The sequence below is a fragment of the Colobus angolensis genome, unplaced genomic scaffold (assembly GCF_000951035.1).
Source record: "Colobus angolensis palliatus isolate OR3802 unplaced genomic scaffold, Cang.pa_1.0 Scaffold241, whole genome shotgun sequence".
NCBI lineage: Eukaryota > Metazoa > Chordata > Mammalia > Primates > Cercopithecidae > Colobus > Colobus angolensis.
Genome location: NW_012115611.1, coordinates 1,540,297 through 1,566,552, shown reverse-complemented (window position 1 = coordinate 1,566,552; position 26,256 = coordinate 1,540,297). Strand labels below are relative to the sequence as shown.

Sequence of the window (26,256 nt, the reverse complement as noted above, 5' to 3'; positions counted from 1 at the left end):
ACACATATATATATACACACACATATATATACACACACACACACATACACAAAACCTTTATACACAGGTATAAAAAAACATGCTTATTGTTATATGCTATTAAAATTTTGTGGTCTTTGTTATGTAATAATAGCTGAATAATACATAATTTTGAGCATAAATGCAACTATACAGGGAATCTATAGAAATCTTCTGAATAGAAGAAAGTACTTTAATTCATCTGTGATAGTTTCTTGAAATTTAGATTTGTCTGTATTTATATAAATCATATTAAACTTTCACATAATTCTCCTCGAACTGCAAAAACAAACTAAGAGTTCCTGGTGCAAAAGGCTATATTTGGGCCCTTCAGAAATGGTATTTTATAGTCTTTATCACGAGCATAAAACTTGCAACTCGAATGAGTTGGTTGATCTTAAACCCATGAAGTGACATAACTTGGCCTTGTCATCTCACGTGATGACAGAGGTTCAAATGTGAATCCTGATAAAACAAGAATTTAAATAACTGCTGCCTCATTTATTCATTAAAACCTCTTCCTGGAAAAAAAGAAACAAAAAAGGAAATTCAGTTCATTGCCCACACAGTACCTAATGAATCAGCCCAAATATCGCCAGCCAATCAACACAATTAGTTGCCAGACTTTGGTTTGCTAATATATGACAGAGACTGGATCTTCATCTCTAAACTGCACCCCCTCCCCCCCAAAAAAACCAACAAATAAACCAAAACACGCTTCCAAATTTCCCTTCCTGGAGTTCCTTAAAGGTGTCCCCTTCTCAACATTTGTCCAAAATTCTTAATTTGGCATACAAGCGTCATTATAGGTGCTCAGTATTATGTTTCCATTCCCTAGACACAATTCATTTTTCTTCCTGTCATGCAAAAGTTTTCAGAGTGAGGGGCACAAAGTCAAATCATAAGAGGTTTCTTCTCTATCTCCCTGGAGATTTATTGATGAAGTCTACCCTCCAGTTCCAAAGATTTGGGGAGGGAAGGAGTGAATGATGAAAAGTTAGTTAATGGTTACAATGTACATTCTTCTATTCGAGTGATGGATATCCTAAAAGCCCTGACTTGACCACTACGCAAACTATGCATGCAAGAAAATTGCACGTGTATCCCACAAATTTGTAAAGATAAAATACATAAATGAAATAAACAGGGAGAAAAGGTTATAAAAAATGAAGGTTTGGGAAAAGCAAAAGTTTGCAGACTTCTATTGGGGAAATGCTAATTTTACTCATTTATTTATTTTGTTATTATTTGCTTCTCTTGAATAGTAGATCTTATTTATGGCATGGAGTTGTCTACACAATGGGATTTTCAAAAACAAATTTCTAGAAAAGGGTTAGCCTGGGTTTTTAAAATTAGAATACTTAAAGTTGATTTTTTTAAGGGGAAATTTCATTTATATTATGAATATTATTCACATTTTACCAATTTTTACTTTATCAGTTATTTTGGAAAACCATTACATATAAATATGGAGTTGAGAGTTACTGGGAGGATAAATTATATGCACACCTGTCTTAAAATGATTAATATAATTGTGGCATTTGGAGATAAAATGGAAGGGATACTAGAATGTAAATCAAATGAAATTTCTGTCTTTGTGTTACTGCATTATGTAAAACTGAGTAGACATATTTTCCTCAAATTTAGAACATATGTTTGGGATGTTCTGTTTTAAAATATTGGCTTGTCGCTTACATAATTATCACTTTAAGAACTTTATCAGACACCTCAAAGCATAAGGCCGTTTCATTTTGTAACAAATGAAACTGATATATAGGGAAAGACCTGTACACCTGCTAAATGGGATGCCTCGTACACATGAAGATGCTACTGAGAAGCACAAACTGGTTTCAGATAGGCCTGCCCAAGAAACACTCACAAGGGCAGAAATCCTGATGACAGACAGATTGCTCTTCACATGGACAACAGTGGGTAGCAAGAGGTATATATTTATTATAAATGGTTAACTCTTTTGTCAAACGGCTACAATCTAGGTTTCAGAAAGAAGATCCATAGTTAGATTTAAATGGATGTTTGTTACAAAGTAATTATTAGAAAGCCACAGCTACATTTGTTTTGGGGGTAAAAAATGATCATGGATAGCTTCAGTGATTTCAGTAAGTCAAATGTTAGTCACATGTGGTATAATACAGTGTTAAATATTCTCCCAAATCAACAAGTGTTTTTTTTGCTGTTTGTTTCTTTGTTTTGCTTTTATTTATTTATTTATTTTTTGACTCTTCCAGAGAGAGTGTGGCTCTGTCGCCCAGGCCAAACTGTACTGTTGTGATTTGTAACCTCTGTCTCCCAGGCTCAAGCCGTCCTCCCACCTCAGTCTCCCAAGTAGCTGGGACTACAGGCATACGCCACCACACCTGGCTATTTTTTTTGTATTTTTAATAGAAATGGGATTTCACCATGTTGCCCAGGCTGGTCTGAATTTCTGAGCTCAAGTGATCCACCTGCTTTGGTTTCCCAAAGTGCTGGGATTACAGGCATGAGCCACTGCATCAGACCTTCAACAAGTGTTTTATAGTTTGGTTCTGAAGGTATATTTTTTAATTTTTTAAATTAAAAAGAATATTTTAAGTATAACTGAATGTAATTATTCAGACCACTATTCTTAAGTTATTGGTTAAAAGAAATTCTCAATTTCCTGGAGAAAAATGTACTGAGAGTACAGTATTTTGAAATTCTGTTTCATCCATGAATGCTGAGTTTCAGAGTCAGACAGACTTGAATTTGATTGCCAGCTTGGATGCATTCTATCTATGTGGTATTGGAATTTATGCCTCAGTTTTATCATTTTTAAAATGAGAATGAATACCCTACCTCTTGGGGTTATAAGCAGAACAAATGGCAATTATTAAGGTAAAAAATGTAGCACAGTGCCTGAAACGTCACACTCATTGAATGTTAGTTACTAGTAGTATTAATATAAAATTTAATTATAGCAGACATCATTTTTGCAGTGCCATATTTTCTAATTGAGGTTTTTGGTTGGGTGGTTCAAAAACTAAAGCATTTTACACATTTTTTGGTCAAATATTATTCTCAGTCATTCTTTAACTTCTTTTCCAGTTTAATCCATTTAGGGAAAGTATATTATTTGCCACTATAATCTACAGGTTACCATACTTTCTTTTTCTTGTGATGTTAATTAAAAATGTTTTTGAACCATACACTCATCTAAAAAATCAGCAATCTTAATCCAGTGGTTCCCATACTATTTTCATCCTTATATTATTACTACATTTATTCAAACACATATCTATCTTTTACTATTACATTATCTCATACCATAGAAACTCCATGGGTTATTTTTTATGGCCCCAATGGGAGGATGTTTCTGAGTTAAGGGACTTCACATGTTAGGAAGTGGATCCAAGAAAGACTATATAAATATTTTTAGTGTCATTAAAATTTAAAAAATTGGTATACTACATTACATTTATATATTTAATGTAATATTTCTGAATAGAGGAATCTGTATCTTATTATTGTTAATGATGGCATGATGGGAGGATATTTCGTTTAATTGTCTACCAGTATCCCAAATCACCAAGTAAACTAATTGCCCCCAGTTCTTTCCTTACAGCCTTTAGAAACTTGAGTACATTTTGGCAATGAGCAAAATAGAAAGGAAATGTCAGTGTGGAAATGGGTCTGATGCTCATTTCCCAGTTAGGCAGGCAATGAGTAGTAAATTGTTGGTGAGCAAAGCAATGGAAGATAAGGCTACAGAAGTAAGAAGAATCAAATTGCTAAGGGTCTGAAATCATAACCAAATGGTTTGGCTTCCAGTCAATAGCTAGTCCATTGTTTCTGGCATTTTATTCTTTAAACTGGCTGAGCAAAGAGATTAAAAATACAATCTACTGCCTCTTGGCATTAAGGGTTTGGCATATGTCACTTAGGACTGATGGAAGGGCAAAAGAGGATGCAAAAAAGCAACTTGTGGCATGGTGGCACTATGTCCCAGCAAAGAGGAATCATCTGTGCTTTGTGTAACTTAGAAAACTGCCCATTATGGCATCACGTGACACCTGTATCCTTAGAATTTGTCTTTTTATCTTGTGACATAAGCCACAAGAAATTTTATGTTTTTGGGTAAATTATCATCACCTCTGTAAGTTTCTGCAGCTGTAATTTGGATGAAAAATAGTTGTTTCACTGAGTTATGGTAAAGATTTATAACTGAGATCAAGAAAGAGAAGGTGTCTTGCACAGTCCCAGGCATAAAAGGCAGTGCCAGCTCGACCCAAATGCCTTAGTGACAGATGCTCTGTTCATCCATGGAATTAAATGAATCCTTATGACTCTTGGAGATTTTTCTAATCATTTTAGTATTTGCTCATTGTTTCAAAGATAACTTTGGTAAATTATTTTTATTAAACAGTATAAAGGCTGATATAAGATTAAAATATTTTTCTTGCCTGATTCCTCTGGCTAGGACTTCCAATACTATGTTGAATAGGCATGGCCATGAACACACCAAAGGGAACAACAGACACTGTGGTCTACTTGAAGATAGAGGGTGGGAGGAGGGAGAGGGGTAGAAAAAATTGCTATTGGGTACTAGGCTTAATACCTGGGTAATGAAATAATCCATACAACAAACTCCTGTGATACAAGTTTACCTATACAACAAACCTTCACATGTACCTTGGACCTGAAATTGAAGTTACAAGAAAAAATAAAGCAAATAAATAAATAAATAAATAAAATCTTAATCTTTATTTTTACAGCTATGTGATATTTTTATTTTACACTCTTAAGAGTGCTGGAATTTTAGAAAGATATCAAGAACATATTTTTATGTTCTTTCCCAAACTAAGGAGGGTATTTCCTTTAAGATTTCTATCACCAGAGAACATCAGTGTCCTAATGTCCTATGTAATTCTTTTACCCCTCTAATTATGGATCTCTCTGGAGGCTTCCATTGCTGTGTCACTTGAAAATTCTACTCTGCACTTTCCCAAATGAGGAATGGAATGAGTTTAGATTTTTTTTTCCCAGAAGTTTTGGCATTCTCTGTCTTCATGTTTATTTGCAAGGAAGAAGCAAAATAAGTTCATTACTCTTTGTCTGTGTTGGTAACCTCCTCTAGCATTGCTGAGTCTTCATCGATGAGTTGATAGCACAGCATGGCAAACTGCACTGTTTTCCTCCTTAATTCAGGCCCTCTTCTAAAAATAAAAACTGGAAATTTATATTTTGTTAGACTCAGTAGAATTTTTTAATCATAAATATTTTAGGTGACTTTCATTTAACATCAGCCTAAAATGCAACATATTAAACTGTAAAAATGGTTTAGAAGACCATTCTCTTTATCTGAGCATTTTAATTTCATTATAAATAAAATATACTAAAGACTTCGAATAAAGGCTGGAAATCAAAAAGGACTGACAATATAATTCACATGCAGAAGAAAATGATACAGATATACTTTGAATCGATAAGAAGGTAGGGGGAAGAGACAAAACCAGGTGACTGAATAGAACCCTCCAGCAATCATTCTCTATGCAGGAACACCAAATCGAGCAACTATTTACACAAAAATCACTTTTATGAGAACCAAAAATCATGTAAATGATCACAGTTCCTGGTTGCAACATCAAATCAAGGGCAGTGAAGAGGGTAGGAAAGACTGTCTTGAATTGTGGACACCACTCCTCCCTCAAACCCTGGCAACAGCCATGTGGTGGAGCTAAAAAATGCAATTGACATACTGAAAAATGCATGAGTCTCCTATCAGAATAATTGATCAAGCAGAAGAAAGAATTAGTGAACCTGAAGACAGACTATTTTAAAATACACAATCAAGGAGACAGGAGAAAAAGGAATAAAAAAGAGTGAAGCATGCATACAATATCTAGAAAACAGCCACAAAAAGGCAAATCTAAGAGATATTGGCCTTTAAAATGAGGTAGAGAAAGAGATGGGTATAGTAAGTATATTCAAAGGGATGATAACAGAGAATTTCTAAACCTGGAGAGAGATATCAATATGCAAGGGCAAGAAGGCGACAGAACACCAAGCAGATATAACCTAAAGAAGATTGTCTCAAGATTCTTAAAAATCAAACTCCTAAAGATTATGGATAAAGAAAGATCCTAAGCACTGAGAGAAAATACAGACACAACATGCAAAGTGTCTCCAAAACATCTGGCAGTGGACTTCTCAGTGGAAACCTTGCAGGCCAAGAGAAAGTGACATGACATATTTAAAGTACTGAAGGAAAAATACTTTTATCCTAGACTAGGATAGCCAGTAAAAATATGCTTCAAACAAGAAGGAAAAATAAAGACGTTTCCAGACCTGGCTTATAAGAAATGCTAAAAGAAGTTCTTCAGTCTGAAAGAAAAGGACTTTAACAAACAATAAAAAACCGTCTGAAGATACAAAACTCTTGGGTAATAGTAAGTACACAGAAAAACACAGAATATTATAACATCATAACTGTGGTGTGTAAATAATTCATATCTCAAATAGAAAGAATAAAAGGTGAACCTATCAAAAATAACTACAACAACTTTTCAAGACACGGACAGTATAGTAAGATATAAATAGAAACAATGAAAACTTTAAACATAGGCGATAAAATTAAACTGTAGAGTTATTATTAGTTTTCTCTTTGCTTGTTTATTTGTTTATGAAATCAGTGTTGTCATCAGTTTAAAATAATGGGTTATAAGATGTTATTCACAAGCTTCATGGTAACCTCAATGAAAAAACACATAACAGATACACAAAAAATAAAAAGCAAGAAATTAAAATATACTACCAGAGAAAATCACCTTCACAAAAGCAAAGGAAGGAGGGATAAAAGGAAGGTGGGTGAAAGGGAGGGAGGAAAAGATGACAAAACAACAAGAAAACCAAAAACAAATTAGGAGTAAATCCTTACTTATGAATAATAATATTGAATGTAAATGCACTAAACTCTAATCAAAAGACATAGAATGGCAGAAGGGATTAAATAAAAACAAGACCAAATGATATGTTGCCTACATGAAACACACTGTACCTATGAAGACACACAGAGACTGAAAATCAAGGGATAGAAAAAAGTATTCTATGCAAATAGAATCCCAAAAAAAGGAGGAGTATCTAGCTATACTAATATGAAAATGAAATAGATTTCAAGACAATAACTATAAAAGACAAAGGAGATCATTATATAATGATAAAGTGGTCAACTCATCAAGAGTATATAGCAGTTATAAATATATATGTACCCAACATTGGAGCACCCAGATATACAAAGCAAATATTATGATAACTAAAGAGAGTGATAGATTCCAAAACAACAATAGCTACAGAATTCAACACCCTGTTTTCAGCATTGGACAGATCTTCAGACAGAAAATCAATAAAGAAACAACAGACTTAATCTGCGCCATAGACCCAATAACCCTAGTAGGTATTTGCAGAACATTTCATCCAATTGCTACAGGATACACATTCTTCTCCTCAGCACATTGATTAAAAACAGGTCATATACTAGGACACAAAACAAGTTTTAAAAATTTCAAAAAAAAAATCATTCTAGTATCTTCTCTGACCACAATGGAATAAAACTAAAAATTAGTAACAAGAATTTTGAAAACTATACATCCACATAGAAATTAAACAATATACTGCTAAATGACCGGTGGATCAATGAAGAAATTAGGAAGAAAATTTAAAAATTTCTCAAAACAAATGAAAATGGAAATATAACATACCAAAACTTATGAGATACAGCAAAAGTAGTACTAAGAGGGAAGTTCATAGCTTTATGTACCTACATCAAAAAAGTAGAAAAACTTCAAATAAGCACCCTCACAATGCATCTTAAAGAAGTAAAAAAGCAAGAGCAAACCAAACCGAAATTAGTAGAAGAAATAATAAAGATCAGAGCAGAAATAAATGATATTTAAACAAAAATAATACAAAATATCAATGAAACAAAAATGTGGTTTTTGGAAAAGATAAAATTGGCAAACCTTTACCAAAACTAAGTAAAAAGAGAGAAGTAGCAAATAAACAAAATCAAAGGTGAAAAAGGACACATTACAACTGATACAGCAGAAATTGAAAGGATCATTAGAAACTACTATGAGCAACTATATGTGAATTAGTTGAAAAACCTAGAAAAAATGTATAAATTACTGGACATAAAAACCTACCGTGGAATTGACGCTGTAATGTAAAGTCTTCCAGCAAAGAAAAGCCTGGACACAATGGCTTTACTGCTGAATTTTACCAAACATTTAAAGAAGAACTAAAAACAATCCACTCAAATTATTCAGAAAAATACAAGACGGAAGACTTCCAAATTCATCCTATAAGGCAAGTATTACCCTGATAGCAAAACTAGACAAAGGAACATCCAAAAAAAGAAAACTACAAGCCAATAAAGCTGATGAACATTGCTGCAAATATCCCCGATAAAATACTAGCAAACTAAATTCAAAGACATACTAAAAAGATCATTCATCATGACTCAGTGGGATTGCAAAGATGATTCAACATATGCAAATCAATCAATGTGATACATTATGTGAACAGAATGAAGGACAAAAACTATATGATCTTTTCAATTGATGCTGAAAAAGCATTTGATAAAATTCAACACTGCTTTATGATTTAAAAAACCCTCAAAAATACTGGGTATAGAAGGAACATACCTCAACACAGAAAGGACGTATATGACAGACCCACAGCTAGTATCATTCTGAACAGGGAAAAGCTTAACAGTCTTTTCTCTAAGATCCATACCCAATAAATATACGTACCTATTATGTACCCATAAAAATTAAAGATTAAAAAAAGTAGGATCCTTTATTTATTATTTATTTTTTACCAGGTCTTGCTCTGTTGCCCAGGTTGTAGTGCAGTGACACAATCAGAGCTCACAGTAACCTCAAACTCCTGGACTTAAGCTATCCTCCCACCTGTCTCCTGAGTCGCTAGGACTAGAGGTACATGCCACCACATTCAGCTAATTTTAACTCTTTTTTGTGTTGAGATAGTCTCCCTATTTTGCCCAGGCTGATCTCAAACTCCTGGCCTCAAGCAATCCTACAACCTCAGCCTTCCAAAATGCTGGGATTATAGAAATGAGGTACCATGCCTGGCCAGTCACTTCTAAATTCCCTTTAAGTTGAACCAAATTTTAAAACAAATGAGTTCACCATTTTAAATTCCCTGTACCCTTCTGTTGACAACTGAGAAATGACTTTCATAATTTGAAGTTCTATTGAAGAATAGTTCTATTACTATCAAGCTTGATTTCAATGTAAATTAATCTAATTTTTTGAAAATTTAATTTAATGTAAGTATTAAGTTTTCGTTTTTTAAAAAAAGTACAATGCACACCTGAAATGTGACGTACTAACATGAACCAACAGATAGTCTTTATCAGCTTCTGTACAGCAAAAGAAACTATCATCAGAGTGAACAGACAACCTACAGAAAGGGAGAACATTTTTGTAATCTATCAATTTATCAAAGGTCTAAAATCCAGAATCTACAAGGAACTTAAACAGATTTACAAGAAAAAAACAAACAACTCCATTGAAAAGTGGGCAAAGGACATGAATACGCACTTCTCAAAAGAAGACATATATAAAGCCAACAAACACGAAAAACAGCTCAACATCACTTCTCATTAGAGAAATGCAAATCGAAACCACAATGAGATACCATCTCATACAAGTCAGAATAGTGATTATTAAAATGTTAAGAAACAACAGACGCTTGCAAGGTTGTGGATAAATAGGGATGCTTTTACACTGCTGGTGGGAATGTAAATTATTAAAAGTAATGTTAAAACTGCCATTATTTTGCACCAACCTAATAGTTCAACCATTGTGGAAGACAGTGTGATGATTCCTCAAATACCTAGAACTAGAAAATACCATTTTACCCAGCAATTCCATTACTGGGTATATACCCAAAGGAATATATATCATTCTATTACAAAGATGCATGTATACATATGTTCGCTGCAACACTATTCACAATAGCAAGGATATGGAATCAACCCAAATGCCCATCAATGATAGACTGGATAAAGAAAATATGGTACATATACACCATAGAATACTATGCACTCATAAAAAGGAATGAGCTCATGTTTTTGCAGGGACATGGATGGAGCTGGAAGCCATTGTCTTCAGTAAACTAACACAGGAACAGAAAACCACCAAACACTGCATGTTCTCACTTATAAGTGGGAACTGAACAATGAGAACACATGGACAAAGGGAGGGGAAGAACACACACTGGAAACTGTCGAGGGGAGGGTAGGAGGTGGGAAAGCATCAGGAATAACAGCTAATGCATGCAGGGCTTAATAACTAGGTGATGGGTTGACAGGTGCAGGAAACCACCATGGCACACATTTGCCTATGTAACAAACGTGCACGTCCTGCACATGTATCCTGGAACTTAAAATATTTTTTTAAAAAAAGATAGTTTTTATCAACCCAGTTGTGCAGAGAAATTCACAATTGACCATTGTGGAAGGACAATCATAAAATGACTTAAAGATTCCACGTAAGTCTAAAGTGGCAAGATGTCACCTCTAGTTTTAAAAACTTGCAGTTCTCTATTATTATTAATATGCCTCATGTACTTTCATTGTATAAAATATGATAGCTATAAAGATTTTATTCTGGACACTTGCCCATTTTCAACTCTAAAAGGGATCCTAATGATCTCATATATGATTTCTAATGCTCTCCATTCGTTTTAGAACTTGGTCGGAAATTCACATTTACTGCTGCTCAGCACAAACTCTCAGGAACATCTGGCCTCTCATTTTAGCCCTGCCTCTTCCATCTATGTTCAGATGATGTTCCAAATTCTTCACAATAAAATCTGAGAGGCCTACATATACTGCCTCCACGGTATGCAAGTTAGAGCTACAACAGCATTAGGAATCAGAATCCTAATGTTTAAACATTTGTTTGTTTATCCAGTTATTTATTTATTCCATGATATTGATAAAGCCCATTTCGAATCCCCAAGGTAGAAGAACACTCTAGTGATCAAACACCCTTACTGTCGCTGTCTCCAAGACTCTTTTCCACTCCCCACGTCTAGCAAATTTCTTTGTTTTTTCTGCTCAACCCCTGGGCTTTCCCTTGTTCTAACGGAGATTACATATGATGGAAATTGGGCAATAGGAAAAGGAAGGAGGTTATGTTAATGTAGGTTAACAAGATCATGAAGCTACTCATTGAAGAATAGACAGAATAGATCCCAAAGGCAGAACAGGTAGTGAGGAAGTGAGAGTAAAAGTCAAGAAATAAGCAGAAGAACTGCCTTCTTTCTACCCCCTCATTCCTGCTGCTGGCTTGATTGAGTTGGGGGAAGGCAAAAAAAAAAAAAAGCAAGGGCTTTGAGAAAGAGATGGGTAAATAAAATTTAAGTAGAACCTTCTGGTTGGTGATATAGCCTTTGTTGCAACTTGTTTGAGAGACTTTCAATGCTGGTTGTGTTTCTGGGATATTGACATTGAATTTGAGCATCTGTATGTGTGAAACCATGCTGTTACTGGCTGCCTTAACTCATTTGTGTTGCTAAAGTTATTTATAAAAGAAATGTTATTTGGTTGACAATTCTGCTGGCTGGAAAACTGGGCATCTGGTAAAAGCCTCAGGCTGCTTCCAATCACGGTACAAGGTGAAGAAAAGCCAGCATGCGCAGAGATCACTTGGAAAGACAGAAAGACAAGAGAGAGGAGAGGGAAGTGCAAGATTCAAACAACTAGCTCTAGTGGGAACTTACAGAGCAAGAACTCACTCATTACCATGAGGACAGCACCACGCCATTCATGAGGAATCTGCCCCCATGACTCAAACACCTCCCATTAGGCCCTGTCTCCAACATTGTGGATAAAATTTTAACATGTGTTTCGAAGGCTCAAATATCCAAATTATATTACTGACTATGATCCAGCCCTGTTCTGTCTGGGATATGCAAGTCCCCAGTAGACTCTTCCCAGGTCAAAAAACTGGGGAGGAAAAAGTATCCAGTTTATCCAGACCCATATCTGAGAGTCAATTATGGAAAAGTTATGCAGGATTTTATCCTTCTAGGGGATTTCCCCAAATTCTCAATTTATTTTATTCTCATAGAATATTGTGGCCTTGACTTATGCTAAGCTGGTCATTGAAGTATATGAAATATAACCAAATAAGAATTATCCCTTTTGCTAATTTAAATCATTTTGTATTAGTATCTGAAGATTGCTCATTTGCAATAAAAAACACCAAGAGTTTTCATTCTTGTTTATTACCCTTTAGACCAAGGGAAATACATAATATTTTGATTTATATTTTCATTATTTATTATTATAGCTGAACTGGTATTTTTGTTAGTAATAACAGATGTTACAGAAAATGATTTTTAAAGCTGAAAGGACAAATTAGATCCTGTGCGATTTTATGGTGTCAGGGCATCCTTATTCAGTTGTGCAAATTAACTCAAATTCTTCTCCACCACCCCAAATACAATGTTTACATTAGTATCACAATTTTACAAAATGGAATAGTGTTAAAGCCGGAATTCAAATAAGGCTTAATCTGATCTCAAATTCTGTAGTTCTCTACCGCATCATATTATAATGGCAGTTCCATTTAGTACATATGTATACATTTAAAATAATTTCCATCAGTAGGTTTAAAGAACCTGTGCTAGGTGATATTTATTTGACATTTATGGTGTTAGTCCTCAGAAAAAATAGTACCAGACACCTTAATGCAATGATCTGCAATTCCATTTTGTAAATATTCAGGAACAGATTAGTTGGTGTGTCTAAATCTCCTGGATTAAAATGAACCATTAGAATTTTATAAGCTGATATCACCAGCATGTCCGTCTCAAAAAAAAGAAAATATAAACAAATACTGTGTGTCACTGGCACAAAATCAATGGATGTTTATAGGAATACCTTAGCAGACAGGTACTTGTTTTTTAAAACATGTAATAGTCAAAAGTGTCAGTTAAATTCAAACCCAGACACCGTGATTAATTCCAAAAGAGGCCCGCCTCTGTGACTGACAACACCTTTCTTTGATCCGCATCCTGATTTGCATCTGACAGGCATTACATCCCTTCACTGACCACACATTTTAAGTTTAAAGACAATTTCTCTGGAAAACCTTACTTAAAAGACAACAGAAATAGCTATTCCCTATAGCATATGAAGCTCATCCACAAAAATGTAGCTGGGGAAGATATTCGGAAGGCAAAGCTGCTGCAAATTTCATTTTCAATATCTTTCAACCCTGACTATTTGCCTAAATCTTACCACTAAAAATAGCTTTATACTAATAATAAACAACATGTAATACAAAAAGCAGTAATCTTTGCCTCTCAATTATAGAAGAATGTTTCAAAACTGTTCAAGCATTTCTTCATGGCATTTCCAAATGTGTCATTGAATAATCCTATTTGTGTGATGCCTGCCAACACATTTAAATTGTATGCTTAATGTGAAGGTGCTTTGCCAAATTATTGGTTTTCTATCAATTTCTGTGATTCTGTGTTTTCATTTCAAATAAGCTAAAACCAGGAATGTCATAAATTATTTCTAAGATATATAATTTTCTATTCCATTGCTAATGGCTTTTCTTTCTTTCTTTCTTTCTTTCTTTCTTTCTTTCTTTCTTTCTTTCTTTCTTTCCTTCCTTCCTTCCTTCCTTCCTTCCTTCTTTCTTTTTTATTCTTTTTTTCTTTTTTCCTGCTTGAGACAGGGTCTCACTCTGTTGCCCAGGCTGCAGTGCATTGTCATGATCCAGGCTCACTGCAGCCTCCACCTCCCTAGGTTCGGGTGATCCTCCCACTCAATATCCCAAGTAACTGGGACTACAGGCACATGCCACCACACCCAGCTAGCTTTTGTATTTTTTGTAGAAACAAGGTTTTGTCACGTTGCCCAGGCTGGTGTCAAACTCCTGTGCTCAAGCGATCTACCTGCCTTTGCCTCCCACAGTGCTGGCATTACAGGCATGAGCCACTGAATCCAGCCCAGTAATGGCTTTTCTTTTAGAAATCATCCTCTCCAAAGCTCTAAGTGGTTTACTAGTATTAATAACAATTTGGGGCCTTGTTCTTTTGTTTCTCTACTTGTTTGCAAACCTTCTCTATGAGAACAATACAAATGCTTTTAGAAAAACAGTCATGAATTTATTGAGTTTATTTTCCCTAAAATGTCTTTAGGATGTTTAGCACAATGTATAATTGAATTATCCCTTAAAAATAATACAGCATTCATTTTAAATAGCTCATTTTTAAAATGAGGTTCAACATTAAGGAAAAAGTATTTAAGTGCATGTTATTTTTTCAATATTATTTTGTGAGTAAGCAAACAAATACAAGAAAGCTGAATTCGTTTACAGTAAGTCAAGTTTGCCATTTAGTGCCTGCCCAAAGGCTCAGACCTTTAAGAAAGTTTGGCCGGGCTTAAAATACAGCATGTTCTGGGCAAAGACAAAAGTTAATTAAAGCTGAAAGAGACAATCCTTTTCACACATTCTGGCTCCTTTAGGCTGCTAGTGTTCATTTAATTTTTGGTGACTAGCCAAATCCTACTATTATTATGATGCCCATTATTGTATCAGAGGGCCTGCCTGTTTAGCATGACTTGAGGCCGAATCATGCTAACAAGGGAAATGAAAGAGATCAAACATGTTCCCAAATAGTTTGGTGTTTAGCCAAGGAATAAGTTACCTATTGGAAGCATATGGCTTAGTGAGTTTGACAACATCTTCAAAAAGAGCTGGTTAACTTTGGGGGTACCCCTGAAACCTAACAGACTAAACAAAATTCCTATCTTAAAAAAAAAACCCTTCAAAAATAATTAAAATCAGTAAGTCTATTTTAACAGTATCTTCATGTTTTAAATTATGAGATGTAATAAAGTTTAAATTACTATGAAAACTGCTTTCTTAAATGCATTTAGAAATGTGTTGTACAAAGGGAATGGGCAGTGCATTTTAACTTTCATGTTTTTAAGAAGCACATGAAGGATCACAAAAAATTGACAAAAAATGCAAAACCATCAATACAACTATATGGAAATATAAATACCTTGGGTGTACATTGTTAGATAAGTCATGGATCAGTATCTATCATAGTTACCAATATTGCTAACCTGTATACACAAGCAGATGTCTAGTTAAGAATGTTATTTTCTCTTCTGAACAAAGAAATAGTGACTATTCATTTATGCTTTTTATTAAATGCTTTGAAAGGCTTGAAGTCCTTTGAACATCAGACATTCTATATGTAAAATCATTGTTTCCATTAATATTTTAGACAGCTGCTAAGAGAACACTATGCCACATAAATTCTTTGTAATTTTATGGTATCATGGCACATTATAGTATTGTCCATGTATTTCCACCATTTACCATAAAAATGAGAAATTTTATTTGCAGTGTAGTAAATATGGCACGTTGTTTGTGAACCAACTGAATGGCTTCGAGCGTCTGTGAGAATATGTTGATTCAATAATATACATGTCTCCTATACCTTAAATATATATTTATATAACAATTGCTATTACAGCAATCATTTAGTGAGAGCCAGTATTATTATGTTCATTTTATAGATATGAAAACCAAACTATAGGTTGATTAAGAATTTGCTTAAAATAATACAGCAGGAGTATACTTTATGTTGGACTCTAATTTTGGAAAAGTTATGAACTCTTGCGGGCCACATTTGATGCAATTATAAAATGAGGTTGGGGGACAGAGTTTAACTTTTCATGTTTGTAAGTTATGTAAAGTATGAAGTACAACACTGAACAAATCCCAACTTGAACTTTTGTTTATTCAAATTCCACAAACATTTACTAAGTGCTTAATGTATATAAAATCCTGTGTAAGCCATGGGAACAGAAATAAAGATGGAAACTGACAAAGAACCTATGTGTCAAACATTCACGATCTAGTGGAAGAAAGGAATACAAAGCTATACTTACAAGCAGAATAAAGGTTAGATGGCACATGCTTTTGGCCATATGTAGTTAACATGAACTAGACTTACCTTTTGATGTAAAACAACAACAACAACAAAACACACAAAATCTATGACATGATATCAGACATCTGATAGGGAAGAACCGTGATCTCTGAGAGATAGGAAACAAGTAAGATGAGCCCTCCAATTTCCCCAGCTTATACTCTTCAGAAAGTTTCCAGTCTGTGACATAGTGCGGAGGAACCCAGGTAAAGCTTGGGAGACTTCCCGAATTGAGAATAGAGAAGTGAGAGTTCAAGGAAACCAAGGCAGCTAAAGATTGTAAGAGTACTGGACAGGAGAGAAATGCACAAAGAGAGAATTCCAGAGATCTGCAGAATATTCATCAGTACCTGTATGGGAATAAATAAACCGAGTTTGGGGGAAAATGACTGCCTAAAGTATCAGAGGTAATTGTGTCCAGCATTCGCACAGGACTGGGAATAATGTCTATTCTCAGTTGTCATACTGGAAAACACCTTTTATTATTAATGGGGCATTGTGTAGAGTATATAAAAAGATCTTACTAAGTAGTAAGGAACAATGAGCCCTAAACTGAGAATTACTTTGGTTTCACCTAATAATTATTAGATGCAAAACTGAAAAGGAAAAATAGACAATAAAGAAGATAAAATTGAATCATAAAAATATTGAGTTACTCCAAAAGAAGTCAGGAAAACAGGAAAAAGGGAAGAACAAACAAATGGGACAAATAGGGAACAAAGAGCGAGATGATAGTTTTAAACCTTTGTCAACAATCACACAAAATGTAAATGATTTTAAGTACTCCAATTAAAACCCATAGATTGTCACATTGAATAATTTTAAAAGGTCAAACTGTACGCAGCCTCCAGAAAACACATTTTAAATATAAAGATATAATAAGTTAATTATAAAGGATATAAAAAGTATATACATACTGTTCTAACACCAATCAAAAAGTAAGTTGATAGGGAGTATGTGGCAAAACTGGAGTCCTCACACATTACTGGAGAGAAGGGAAAATGGTGGATCCACTTTGGAAAACAGTTTGACACTTTCACAAAATGTTAAACATACAGTTACCATATGATCCAACAACTCTATTCATTGTAATATACCCAAGAGAAATGAAAACATGTTTGCACAACAACTTTTACTCAAATACGCAAGGCAGCATGATTCATAATAACCAAGAAGTGGAAACAATCCAAATATTCATTATTTGATTAATGGATAAACAAAATATAGTATATAGATATCTATACAATGGAATATCATTTAGCAATAAAAGAATGGAATACTGATCCATGCTAATGTGGGTGATCTTCAGAAACATTATGCTAAGTGAAAGAAACCAGTTATAAAAGACCACAGATTATTTGATCCCACTAACATAAAATGTCAGAACAGGCAAATTTATAGAGACAGAAATTAATATTTGCCTAGGCCAAATGAGGGATTGCAGAGGGAAGGATGATTAGAGAGTCACTATTAATGGGTACAAGCTTATGGAGAGAATGATACAAATGTTTAAAATTAAGTTATTGTGATAGTTGACTGACTCTGTAAATATACTAGAACCCAGTAAATTGTATACTTTAAATATATGAACTTTATGGTATACGAATCATGTATTTGAAGAAAAAGCTGTTTAAGAAAACATGTTGGAATGGCTATATTAATATCAAAGTGAGTTTCAAAGCAAAGCACATTAATAGGGGTAAAGAGAATCTTTTCATTATGATAATAGGCCAATTAACAACATGACATCACAAAACATTAACAATCTTAAATACTTAACCTTCTAATAACAGATCTTTAAGCAAAAACTAATAGAATTGCAGTGAGAAACTAATAAATCAAAAATTATAATAAGAGTTTCAAAACCTCTCTTAATAACTGTGAAAGCAGGTAAACAAAATCAGCAAAGATATAGAAAACGTGAACAATACTACCAACTCTGCCCTAATTGACAATTATAGAACACTTCACCCAGCAGCAGCAGAATATACATATTTTTTTCAAGTGGACATGGGGCAGATTAAAGGACAAACTCATACCATAAACTGCTACTCAGCAATATAAAATAAACTTAGATGAAAATCAAACTATGGAGGAAGCTCTGAATAATTATGCTGAGTGAAAGCAGGTAGCTGTAAAAAAAAGTGCATTCTATATTATTGCATTTACATAAAATTCTAGAAAAGTCAAACTAATCTGTAGTAACAGAAAGCAGATCAGTGGCTGCCTGAGGAAAGAGGCTGGAGTGAAGAGGGAAGGGAGAGAGGAATTACAAAATAGCATGAGAAAACATTTGGGGATGCTTAATATGTTCCTCATCTTGATTGCGGTGATAGTTTCCCTGATGCATACCTGTGTCTACCCACTAGTTTGCGCCTATGTCATATTGTATACTTGAAAAGTGTTTGTGAAATTCCTGTTAAGCTGAACTATTTTGTTTTCAAATTTAACCATTTAGTAAAATGCACTGCTGTTTATTTCCTAAAGATTTCCGCAAGTTGAGAATGAATAGTATCCAAGATTACTCATACGTAAATTCTGAAACACTAAAATTCATAATGAGGCCGGGCATGGTGGCTCATGCCTGTAATCCCAGCATTTTGGGGGGCCAAGGCAGACTGATCACTTGAGGTCAAGAGTTCAAGACTAGCCTGGCCAACATGGCGAAACTCCCTCCCTACTAAACACACAAAAATTACCTAAGTGTGGTGGCAGGAGCCTGAAACCCAGCTACTCCGGAGGCTGAGGCAGGAGAATCGATTGATTGAACCTGGGAGGCTGTGGTTGCAGTGATTGTGCCACTGCACTCAAGCCTGGCAACAGAGTGAGATTTCATCTCAAAAAAATAAGTAAATAAAATAAAATTCATGATAATGAACTTGACATATAGTAAGTATCCATAAATATGTAGGAATAAATTAGTTTCTAATTCAATTACTATATCCATAATCTATTAGTCTTGTCAAAACTATATGTCTGGTTTAGAAAATGTGTCACTGTGTCACTACATAAACTTTCCCTGCCAGAAGCCACTGTAATATGCTAGTCGATAATGATGTTGATATATAAGCATACTAATATTATGTATCGCTCTTACCAATACCCACTACTTTCCCTAAAAGCAATACATTAACTGTAAGATGTTGCTTAATCACTGAAAAGAGAAAGAGCTCAGAACAAGTAGTTTTCAAATCACAGCATTGGTGGTCTCTAACTCCACCTTCTGGCTCAGTAAGTCTTTATTGGACCCTCACCCCATTCAATTAATTATTATAGTACATTTTTCAAAATACTCTACTGAATTAATTTTTTTTTTTAGATAGAGTCTCGCCCTGTCACCTAGGCTGGAGTGCAGTGGCCTGATCTCAGCTCACTGCAACCTCCACCTCCCAGGCTCAAGCGATTCTCCTGCCTTTGCCTCACAAGCAGCTGGGATTACAGGTGTGCACCACCACGCCCAGCAAATTTTTGGTATTTTCAGTAGAGAAAGCATTTCACCATGTTGGCCAGACTGGTCTCGAATTCCTGACCTCATGATCCACCTGTCTCAGCCTCCCAAAGTGCTAGGATTACAGGCATGAGCCACCACACCCAGCCAATCTACTGGATTTTATACACATACTCAAGTTGATGACCTCAGAAGCTGCTTAGTTTCTGAACATGGCAGTTCAATTTTCTGATAAGCTCTGTTTTTCTGTAGACTGGCTTTGATGAACTTTTAGCCTCATTAGGAAGTTTCCTTCATAGTCCAGGACTAATAAGGCTCTAAGGCAATGGTTCCCCAAACTATCTGTTCATCTCTATAACTTGAAGAACTTTAGGAACTAAAGAATACTCAGTACCTAAAACAGATCAATTCAATCATAATGTTGGGATGGGGCCTAGATAAAATATCAAGATATTCTATTGAATAATTATTTTAGAGATACTTTATAGGTAATCCCTAAAGATGCTCTATTTTCACACATTCTTGAACTCAAAAATAATACCCTGCATGGAGGATAACATAAACCCATACCTGTCAAACTGTTCAGAGAAGAAACTGCCTGAAAGTAACCTTTGCAAAATCCCTTGAAATATTGATTTATTAGATGTAAAATAGATAAGCATGTAATTTTAGCTCAAATAAATATTATGTTATACTAGCTTCTATTATAAATTTGATATTGACATCAAAATTGCAATGAAAATTGCTGGAGGAAATACCTGATGTTCAAAGTGTTCTATCCACTAACTCTAAGGGCTGAAAAACATTGCTATTATTTTCATTTTAGCAGAGCAACACCTTACACTAACTTTCAAAGTTATAATTTAAGAAAGATATCCCTAAATGTATGCATCTTGGTTATTGATTTATCTGTGCACTCCTATCTTTTCTTCGTTTTTTCTGTTGCATCCATTTCTTGGTTTACATCCAGTCCACAGGAAGTAAGTAGCTTCCATACACTATACTGCATCTTTTTCCAATAATCAATTATAAAGATTTGTATAAAACCATGAGCAAAGTCCTATGTAAGGTGGAGCATCAGAGGGAAGACTGATACAGAAAAAGCATAAAACATAGTTCATATCCTTAAAGACAGTCACTTCTGTAAACTCATGAAATCCTGTCTTTGTGTAACAGGATTTGTTGTCCAGGTTTGTAACACCTGATTCTCAAACTTGTACCTCAGTTTAGAGAGAATCAGAACTTTGGGGAGGTAATAGTAGGCTCACTGGCTCACTCATTGAGCATTAAGTCTGTAGCACACATGAAGACTGGTGAGCTCTCAAACCTGTAATATTCTCTTGCCCCACTCATGAATAATGAATCAGGTCATTTCTCCATTTTTCGTGGTCCATCACTAGACCCCTTGGCTCAGCGGTTTTGTTTTAACATAGAGAGCTTTTAACCTCTCAGCTTGCCGAGAACTCTAGATATACTGCCTTTTTACTCATCCACATCTGTATTAGTTACCTATAGCTGCCATAACAAACTACCGCAAACTTGATTACTTAAAACCACAGATGCCAGAAGTTCAAAATAAACGTGTCACAAGAACTTGTTCCCTCTGGAGGATCTGGGGGACAATCCTTCCTCGTTTCTTCCGGTTTCTGGTGGCTGTCGGCATTTCTTGGCTGCATCACACTCCAATTTTTATCTCCATCTTTTGTCCACATGTCTTATCTCCTTCTGCTTCCCTCTTGTAAGACACTTGTGATGATAGTTAAAGCCTGCCTGGATTATACAGGTTAATCTCCTTATTTCAAGATTCTCAATTGTACCTGCAAAACCCCTTTTACAAATAAGGTTACATTTAGAGATTCCTGGGATGGGGATGTTGACATAACCATTCACGCCATTATTAGTCTACCGCACAACTTTACAACACACATTAATTGTAGATGTGGGTAGCAGAGTTGAAGACTTATAAGATTGGCTGCCATATCCCCACTTTTCCTCTTATCCTCATGCTTTCTTCATTTTCCATATAGCCCCAAGGAAGAAAATAAAAATTCTAACACTACACACATATGAGCAAAAGATCCACAGTGCCACCACCGGTCAAGTCCTGTGGACCTAAGCTAATTAGGGTCCTCCTTTGTCAGTTTGAAAACTGAGACTGGGGAAGAAGCTTTCTTCTCTCATTGGTTGGTCACTGAATAATGTGACTGCAAAGCAGCTACAGAGATGGCTGTGTTTTCTGCTGACTGGAGATGGCTGAAAGACAAAGAGGAATGATAAATGGAGAGTGGAGAGAGAGAAACGAAGAATGAGAGGGAGAGAGAAAGAGCAACACGAACAGTGAGTTTATTGTGTTCCTAGTGCTGCCTTCCCTTCCATTCTGTGAATTATTATGTCCAGTGTAATTTAGCTGGTTGTGCGATATAAATAGAGTGGAAATACTTATGAATAAAATACCCAATGAAAGGTAACTAAGAGCTTGGGTTCCCTTAGGATTCTACAAGTCTGCGTTTAAAATTATTATTATTATTCTATTAGTCCAGAACATACCCTCTCTTTCAAACAATGTGTTCTGCCTCTCAGGAAAGCCTGCTCTGACTACATTAATTACAACTTACATACCGACCTCTCACCTCAAATAATTCTCTTTAGTTTTTCTATAGTATTTATTTCCATATAGTATAATATATACTCAGTTTAATCTTTTTGTTTATTCTCTGTCTTCATCTTAAACCACCAACTAGAATATGATCTCACTGAGCATGGAGATTTTTGTTCTTTTATTATTATTATTATTATTTTTTAGTTATTTTATTTATTTATTTTTTTGTATACCACAATCACTAGAATAGTGCCTGGCACATTTCGGGGACTCAAAACACACATGTCAAGTGAAATAATTAGGTTTTCAGCTTGTTAAAGTCTATAATAAAAATTAAAATACTAGAAGGAGCTAATGGAATGCAAGTTTAAGAATAATGCTATTGAATAGAATACCTATTTGTATTTTAGCTATAATTATTTTGTATGTTTGAGCTTAGAGAAAAGCAGATTTAGCAATATGAATTAGTGGAAAGAGACTAGCATTTAGAATCAGATAAAGCTAGGTCAAATCCTGTGTCTGCTATTTATGAATCTGTGAGATCTTAAGCATGTTCCTAAACTCTGTGAGCCTTATTCTTCTCACCTTTAAAATGTAAAAAGGAATCCTTATCTTGCAGAACAGTCTAGACATCATCTAAATGTTGCATAGAACTGACTCATGGCAATCTGACTAGACTTGGCCCAAACGCCATCTCCAGGCCTATGATATCTCAGTGCCTTTCCACCCCTTCCTGTGATTTACGATGCCCCACTTCCTTATGGGCTGAATTGCGTCTTCCTCCCATAAATTCGTATGTTGAGGCTTTAATATCTGGTACCTCAGAATGTGACTGTTTTCGAGATAGGGCCTTTAAAGAAGTGATTAATGTAAAATGGGGTCATTAGGGAGGACCCTAATTGAATATTATTGGTATCCTTCTAAGAAGAGGAGATAAGAACACACACACATACAGAGACAGAGAGAGAGAGAGAAGTGTGTACACAGAGGAAAGAGCAAGTGAAGACACAACGAGAAGGCAGCCATTTGCAAGCTGAGGAGAGAGGTCTCAGAAGAAATCAAACAAGCTAACACCTTTGACACCTTGATCTTGGACTTGTAACCTCTAGAACTGTGAGAAAATGAATGTCTGTTGTTTAAAACACCCAGTTTGTGGTATTTTCTGATGGCAACTCTAGGAAATTAATACACTTTCTCTAGCTTCTTTCTACTAACAGGCCATTCCTTCAGTCAGACGGTGCCAATTTGGTTAATCCCTAAAATTTAAATAGCAGCTCCTTCCTACATTTCCAGGCAAAATACAGCACTACACAACATATAGGTGTTATGTTTATTTAGTGAAAATGTGAAGGACTCTAAGGATGAATTACAGCTTGTACGGTTCAGACTTGTGTCATGTAGCAGATGGCCTTGTCCTCTTTTCTCTGCTCACTCTTATATTTTACATTATAAAGACTGCACTTCTGCAACAGGGCACATTGTTCTGTGTGTGAACCCTGAGGAAGTTTATCTCATACCCAATTCTTACTGTTTCTGCCATGGATGGACCCCTTTGCCAGATTAGCAGATTATCATCAGTAGCCCCTGGAACTCAGATGATTACAAATATGAAGATATGATCCCTTATGTAGGAATCAACATTTACAAGCCATTAGTAATTTCAGCAGTTAGAAAACTGAGTATAAATTTTGAAAAAGCATGATGAAAAATGTAAAGTGTAGTCAAGAACATTGGAAATTGAACCACTGTTCCTTTAGGTCATCACAATTTTACTTTAGAAATCATACAAGGTTATCCTCAGTTATAAAATGGGTATGATATAAGTAGCAGCTTCTTAACAATAAGTGGAATAATTTATGCAAGTATTTAGTACAGGTCTTAAAATATATCAAAGTTTTTTTACTATATTATTATCACATAATGTAATATAAAATTATATATTTGTATTTTAGTGTTATATGACAATAATAGCAATCGTGATAATTTTTGTCATCATTTACCTTGTTGTTAATAGAGATACATTAACACTTTCTATGCAGGCTACTCAAAATATAATTAGAAACAGAAATTCCGTGTTGGAAGGAACTGTAACATTTGTCAAATTTGACTACTCCCATGATGATTTATTGCCTTCTAGAATTTCTTTTTTTTTTTTTACTTTTTTCTCTGGTCATAAATGAGAAGAAGAAAGTCAGTTACTCCCTGGTAAATAAGCAAAATGTGAAAGAGGGAAATGAAGAAAGTTGAAAACAAGATACTGAGGCATAGAATCAGGAGATGGATTTGTCTAAAAACACTTGGTTACTTTCCCAGAAGTTTGGTAGAAGTAGTGAGCCAAGCACCATTGGTGGGTTAGCGGATTGAACATGCAAAACTGACGGTGCTGGTACGTAAGAATCCAGACATAATGCAGTAAATATAAGAACAGCAGAATTTCAGAAAGACAACACCCACTACAAGCTGCATAGCTAAAAGTCTTAATCAAGACTGAACAGAAATCCAGTTAGAAAAAGCCTGAACCCCATAGGCTGGCCTGGCTTATTCCTCTTGTTTCCTACTTTACCAGTCTTTGTATAAGCACCATCACAATTATTCTGCTCATTTCATTTCAATTTCCATTTGTCTCTGGAGTTAAAGGAAACCTGTATTCATGAGCCTCCCTCAGATTTAAGTATATCAGAGACTTTTAAAAGAATGACCTTTTGTCTCTTTAGATGCTTTTGTCAATCTCTGTTTTCTTCTTTCTATATTTAAGATATTCCTCATGGTAAGAATGTTATCTTGTTGGTGCTGTGGCCTTTCAAAATTAGATAACATCTAAGATATATCTGATATCTTCTACTCTTTTTCACACAGTGATCCTTTATATTCTTAAAAATAACTCCTCATTATTATTTTTATGAGTGCCGAAACCCTCCTTAAGTATAAAATTCAAGGTCATTCTGCTAGTTTATAAGAAAACAATAACAAATATAGACTAACTGACAGCATAAGATTCTTCTATAAAATAACAGTCTTTTAATCATCAAAGACTGGGACATGTGGATCTAATTTTTTCCCTTTTGTTAATTCTTTAAAATGTTTATAAGAAGGATATGTGCAGAGTCAAGAAGTATTTTTCATGTTCCCAGGCTGATTGCTCTTAGATATTGTTCAGTGTCTGCCTATTCAAACGTTTTCCAGAACTCTCAAAGATTATGATGTCATTAATGTTTTCTTCATCTTATTTTTGAGTGTTACCAAAGAATAAATCATACAGAAAATGTCATCCAAGCTACTAGTTCATCTCATTTATTGAAAAGCTGAATCATTTAAAATCACAAAAGAGAAAATCAAGGATAATTTAAACAACAGGACAGGAAAAGATGAATGAGAAATGAAGAGCAGATTCAAAAAGTATAATTTTGCTATCAGACTGACATCATTTATAAGTCTAAGTCCTTTGGCTTTTTATGCTTCTACAGTTAAGTTTGAACCAAAGAAGAAAATGGATATTGTAAAAATTTCTGATCACCTATTTTCATAGACATCTATTTACTAGTTATTCTATGTCCAATATGGTTACCAGTAGCCACATGTAGCTACTTAAATTGAAAGGCTGGGCGCGGTGGCTCACGCCTGTAATCCCAGCACTTTGGGAGGCCAAGGCGAGTGAATCACGAGATCAGGAGATCGAGACCATCCTGGCTAACACGGTGAAACTCTGTCTCTACTAAAAATACAAAAAAAATTAGCCAGTGTGGTGGTGGGCACCTGTAGTCCCAGCTACTTGGTGTGAACTCGGGAGGCGGAGCTTGCAGTGAGCCAAGATGGCGCCACTGCACTGCAGCCTGGGTGACACAGTGAGACTCTATCTCAAAAAAAAAAAAAAGGCAGGTAGTATGATGCCTCCAGCTTTGTTTTTTTTTTTTGCTTACGATTTTCTTGGCAATGCAGGCTCTTTTTTGGTTCCATATGAACTTTAAAGTAGTTTTTTTTCCAATTCTGTGAAGAAAGTCATTGGTAGCTTGCTGGGGATGGCATTGAATCTATAAATTACCTTGGGAAGTATGGCCATTTTCACGCTATTGATTCTTCCTATCCATGAGCATGGAATGTTCTTCCATTTGTTTGTGTCCTCTTTTATTTCATTGAGCAGTGGTTTGTAGTTCTCCTTGAAGAG

The 26,256-nt window shown here is 35.0% G+C and overlaps 1 protein-coding gene across 2 annotated transcripts in view; it reads left to right on the top strand.

Annotated features, from left to right (window-relative positions):
- Positions 1 to 26,256, top strand: part of KHDRBS2 (KH domain containing, RNA binding, signal transduction associated 2) — a 613,407-nt gene that overhangs the window by 511,660 nt on the left and 75,491 nt on the right. The window contains exon 10 of one of the 2 annotated variants that reach the window (XM_011945629.1): positions 25,329 to 25,951. The exons of the other annotated variant lie outside the window; for it this stretch is intronic. The gene's annotated coding sequence lies outside the window, so the exon portion shown is untranslated. Of the gene's footprint in view, positions 1 to 25,328; positions 25,952 to 26,256 lie in introns of those variants that run through there. 2 annotated transcript variants of the gene reach the window in all.